The sequence below is a fragment of the Adiantum capillus-veneris genome, chromosome 25 (genome assembly GCF_014529385.1).
Source record: "Adiantum capillus-veneris isolate H3 chromosome 25, ASM1452938v2, whole genome shotgun sequence".
In the NCBI taxonomy this organism is placed as follows: domain Eukaryota; kingdom Viridiplantae; phylum Streptophyta; class Polypodiopsida; order Polypodiales; family Pteridaceae; genus Adiantum; species Adiantum capillus-veneris.
Genome location: NC_140955.1, coordinates 108,223,800 through 108,229,572, shown reverse-complemented (window position 1 = coordinate 108,229,572; position 5,773 = coordinate 108,223,800).

Sequence of the window (5,773 nt, the reverse complement as noted above, 5' to 3'; positions counted from 1 at the left end):
TGGGCACCAATTTCAAAGAAGAAGAATGCAAGTGATGGGGAGGTTTACAAGGATTGTTGGAACAAGTATTTGAGAGAGAACATCAATGATCCTCAATGCTGGGAAGACACTAGTTGCATCATATGGGCATGGAAGCCCAAGGGTGGACAAACTCCTAATATTCCAAAGGAAATAATCCTCAAGGCCAAAGAGAGTTAGTTGAAACTTGATGACATAAGTCACCATCAAATGTTAATGCAATTGAGGAGAAATGATTGCTTAGCATTGGCCTTTCACCTTTGTAATCTTCTAGCAATGATTCAAATTAGTCAACCCATAGCTAGAATCATTATCAACATTGATATTGGCATCCCACATTTGTAATCTTATAGAAATATCATTTAATATTAATGGTGTTCTTCAATCAATGATTCAAATTAGTCGACCCATAGCTAGAGTCATTAACAACATTGATATTGGCATCCCACCTTTGTAATATTCAAGAAATCTCATTTAATATGAATGGTGTTCTTTCCAATTTAGTTACCTAAGTTTGTTTTGCAACTTACATTTTAATTGTTTTGTCAATGAAGCATGTGTGGGAAGAAAATTTTCTTTTGGGTGTGTGTGTGTGTATTTGTAAACTATCATTTGCAAATACACTCTACTGTATAGTATGGTTGTTGAAAACGCACAATATTAGATCTTGCAGACTCATAAGCATCCACTAAACATTGTATCACGGTTTTCTTGTGCAACAACCTAGCACAATAGAACCTTACCTCAAGTCCATGAGACACAAGGAATCGTCTCAAATTTGTGAATTTTTTCCTATTTTTTTAAATATGTGCTCTATATTAATGTTTTTGACATTTTGGAGGGATGATTTTACTCATTTGAGCACTTCTCTTATGATTTTGAAGACTTGTAAAGTTGCTAGTGTTCCAACTAATCCATATCAACCTACAAAGTGTATTTGCAACAAAATGTTTTGACCAATCTAAGATGTTGTTTTCACATTATAAACATATAAAATAATAGGCAAATTATGACTTGAGAAGAGTGCCACAACAAGAGAGGGGAGGCAGGGAGTGCTAGATCCTTCCCCCTCGCATTGTGTTGCAACCACCATTTTGTGTTACTTTCGCTTGAGTCATAACTTGAGCTCTAGGGCTAGGTAGTAGGTTTCTCTTTTCACAATCTCAAACAAGCTACAAATGCAAAGCAAAGAGTAGGTAGGTAGCAAGCAATTGGATTGCAAAAAATGTTTGTAACATTAAAAAACAATAGAGCGTCGAAATTTTAGTGCAAAAAAGAAAGTGAAAGAGAAATATACAAGTATTTCAATATATGAGCCAATGTGCTAATCCAAACACATTAGTTTTCAAATATGAGCCAATGTGCTAATATTTCAATATAGTAGAAAGACAAAGGGTTGGAAACTTTGAAATGTTATTTTTAGCCCTCAATATGGCATTTTTTGTAACCCATGTAGCAAGACAAGCCAACATTGAAATTGAAATCAAGAAAAACACTTTGAAAGATGCAAGTTCGAGAGAGAGTCAAACTAAGCTACAATTTTCAAAAAAGCTTCACACAAATTAATAAGTGAAAATAAGCGCAGCCTCAATATTCAAACTTTTGAAGTCTTTTTCGTGCCTTTTTTTGAGAAAAAAGAAAATAAGAAGAAATGAAAAAGTTATGAACCTTCATTGTGGTGACTTGTCTCTCATTGGTCCAACAACATTCTCTCTAGAACTAAAAGGCCCAATTTTGTGTCCAAGCTTTTCCTAATGTGTATTCATGATGTATAGGATAACCAAAATTCTATTTCATTATGATCATATTGTACAAAAGTGAGTCAACTACAGAATCATTTTTGTGTAACCACCTTCCTACTATCTAAAGCTAATTGTTTTTTGAACAGTTTGTTTTTTTGTGTATAAGTATTATCTTAATACAACAACACACACATCCTAAACAAAAGTGTTCTTTTGTGTATAAGTATTATCTTAATATAACAACATAAACACAAGGCCTTAGAAAGCTGGGTTGGTTGAAATGCTAGCTTCAGCTTATGGTATTGTCTTTGGTTTATGACAGACCCACTATTGATAATTCCTTTTTGGTTGACAAGTGTTAGGTGGTTTGGACAATGGCCTCAGACAAGGATTCCTATTGACAACGTCTTTGGTCCTTTGACTTGGTTGGTTTCACAAAACTAGGAACTACCAATTATACTTCCTCTTGTTAGATTTTGTACCTAATAATGAAGTCTTTTGGTTGCCTTATCTTCCAAGCTCTCTTGTCTTGTTCCTCTTCAAAAGGCCTACTTGTAAGCAGCTATTATGGCTCATAATTTCTAGAAAACACCTAGAATGACTTCCTTATGCAATCCTACATGGCCCTACTATTCTATGGCTCTATGGCTAGTGAATCTGTCTTAACCTCATCCCTTGGGCTTTTTTTGAAACCCCTCTTTAAAAGACCTCCCTAAGGCAAGCCATTAATGTTGGCCCTCCATGCAATATGAGAGTACTCTAAAGTCCCCATGGAGCATCTTTGAAGATTGTCCTTAATACATAAAACCCTTTTAAAAACTCCTCTCTCTAGGATAATGGACTTTTTATGGAGCTCATAATGGACCTACTTGCTCATGAAGCGTCGGTGAACAGCCCCCCATTGCTTGCCCGGATTCCACCATTCCCACTTTTTGCCTATCATGCCTTGTATTGTGCTCTCCTTTTCCTGTCAATTGATGCATTGATTCCATCTTTTGGCTTGCCAACTAGTTCTCTGCTTGGTGTTCCATGTAAGGAAGTGTACTCCTAATCTTTGTCAGGCCAAGGGTCTTCCTGGAGGTCAACGATCGGTGCCAAGGGCCCGCTGCTAATGGAGACGGGATCCTAGGGGCAAGGCCTATAAAGGGAGGTTGGGCGGAGGATCAAGGCAAGGCAGTCCCAGGGTCTTATATTGGTATCAAAGCTCGGTGGAAGCGGGAGCTATGGAGGAGGGGGGAAAGTATTGCAAGTATTGCATGTTCATGCATGGCATGGCGGTAGGGGCTCTTCTCTCTCTCTCTCTCTCTCTCTCTCTCTCTCTCTCTCTCTCTCTCTCTCTCTCTCTCTCTCGTTTTTTTGAGCGGGCTTGAGCCATGAAGAACAAGGTTGTGGATAAGCTCTCTGGCAAGGAAGGAGGGAATACCGTGGGCACAACCCCTTTGGTGAGCATGGCGCAACCAATAGAGGACAGAGATGCTGCAGGAAACTACCCCTCGGAAGGGCTCGACAGTGAAGCGACTAGTACGCGGGCATGAGCCCTTACACCCACAAGCGGTCAAAATTGACCTGCACAAAACTGTTCTCTCTCTCTTGCTCTGCATTCTCCATGGCCCAAGGGGCAGTTTTCGTCACAGACCCGCCTTGAGAGGAGTACCCGCTCGAGCTACATCCTGCATGGTCTACACGCAGGCAGCCACCTAGACCATCACTGCAGCAGGTTGAAATTTTCTTTTTTTAAAAAAAAATCTCCCAAACTTTGCATGGTGTGGTTCCCATAGGTAGCAGTGCAACTTCCCTCGCATGCATGGCCAACACAAGCCCTGCACATGTTATCAGATGCTTTCGTGGCACTACATCCAAGGCATGTATCTCTACATAACTTGCACGGGCAAGGCATGTATAGCTACATAGCCTACAATGTGGGCATGTCTACAAGCCCCATGCAACGACATTGGCCACATATTGCCTTTCAGTACAACTGATGGTATTCACTTCAAAAGTGGGATCTCGTAAGTATGTTGAGGCCACGGAAACACATCAATCCATGAAAGGGAATCGAGCCTAACCATTAGCACATCGCATTCGTCTTTCCACCTTGATATGGATGATCGACACACAAATAGTGCCACGCTTTTATGAGTTTGCACATCCCAGTGATCGGGTTGAGCAAGTTACGCACGACTTGCGCTTAAACGGGCAAATTGGCACAACTGCAAGCAATAGGAATGGGTGGTTTTTCCGGTATGTCTCTTATCACTTTCTTGAGTATGCATGCTATTTTTGTTGACAGTTGCGTCTATCCATAGTGGTAGTCCTCAAGCATTCAACAAAAAGAAAACAAGGTCAATAGACAGGTATCCTCAGGTGTGGTACAAGCAACCATAGCCAATTTACCAGCCAACACGCCATATTCATGCCAGCTTTCAACCACATGGGTAGGTCGACAAGGTCGTTTTATTTAACGACTTTTTTTTTTAAATTTCTTTTGCAGCAATTTTTGCATGGGTACAAACACACTGGAGAGGGGGAATGGGAAGCACACCCAGCGCGCCAACACGGAATGCCTCCTATAGCCCAGGGCACACACTGCACCCCAACCCACTTTGCGAGCACCTTCGACTCGCTCTTTTCACCAAACCACGCGTGCACACGCGCTCACATAGACACACACTAACTCACACAACCCGCGCACCTCAATGCAGTAGCTTTTACGCTCTCCCACACGCTCAAAACACCACACGCACTCTCTCTCTGCAACACTTCGTTGGGGCGGCACACACTTGCCGACACGCTGCACGCACACACACGAGAGCAGAAGAGAAGGGGGAAAAGGGGGGACGAGATTACGCAAGAGACTCAATGCAATGGGATAAACTCTGCTTTACTAGCATCAATCACAAGTGCAGGATCAACGTTGCAACTAGCGCGCATCAAAAAGTACACAAGGGCGATACCCACTCGAGCCCGGCTTCAAGGACTCCATGGCTTATGCTCCTTGTGAGCTCCCTGTGGTTCCAAACAAGCGAACAACCCAAGACCAAAAAGACCCGTCGAAGAAGTTCTCTCCCCTTCTTTTTCTTTCTCTCTTTCAAGCCTAGAAGGAAAACCCTCTTCTTCTAAAAAAAACCTGCTCCTCTTCCTTTCTCTCAGCTCCAAAGCCAAGGCCCACAAAAACTCCAACCCTCTGTCCTTCTCTCTCTCCCTCTTTTCCAAGGCCAAAGAAAAAATTAAAACATGCTTTTTTTGGGCAATGAAGCCCGGAGCTACTGCTCCTTGGGCTTTCCCTCTACCTTTCCTCTTTTTTTTTAGCCTTTGAGTTTCCTTCCCTTTCTTTTTTTCCAACTCCAGCCAAACTTTGCTACTTTTATTTATTACAACCAAAGAGGCTCATGTGTTTGTTTCCCACATGGTCGGTGCTTCTGTGTGCATGGATTCTCCAAATAAGATTTTGCGAGCATGCCGCATGGAAACTCCATCTTACCGATTCCGAATCCCATCTCTCCTCCATCGCTTGATGTCACCCTGGCCTCAGGTACCACATCCCAAAACGGGGAAAACCATCTGACCCCTTTCCGCCATCCGCTTGCCAACTTAGATTCGGCCCATCTCGATGCACACGAATTCGATCAACAAGCCGCAAGTCTTGACTGACCCCCCATGTTACATGCAATTTTCCAGAATCTTGGCGAGCCCTAAAGACATGCCTGTCGAGATGAGCCTACCAACGTGGCCCGGTGAGCACGTACCCGACTCTCGACAAATATTCCACAGGCCATAACTTGTCCGTTTGAGCTCCGAATGGCAAACCGAAAAGACCGGCATGCTCCACAGCTTGAGCTTTACGCGCGTTTCCAATGATACCAGTTTTCGCCACCTGTCTGTACCTGCGAAGCCTTCTAACTTCGGACCGGCATATCTTTCACACCAAAGCCCTGTTTGACGAGCCGTCTGGACGAGCTTCTAGAGAATCTTGAACACCACATTTCGGGGCACATTCCACGCATCTCGAACAC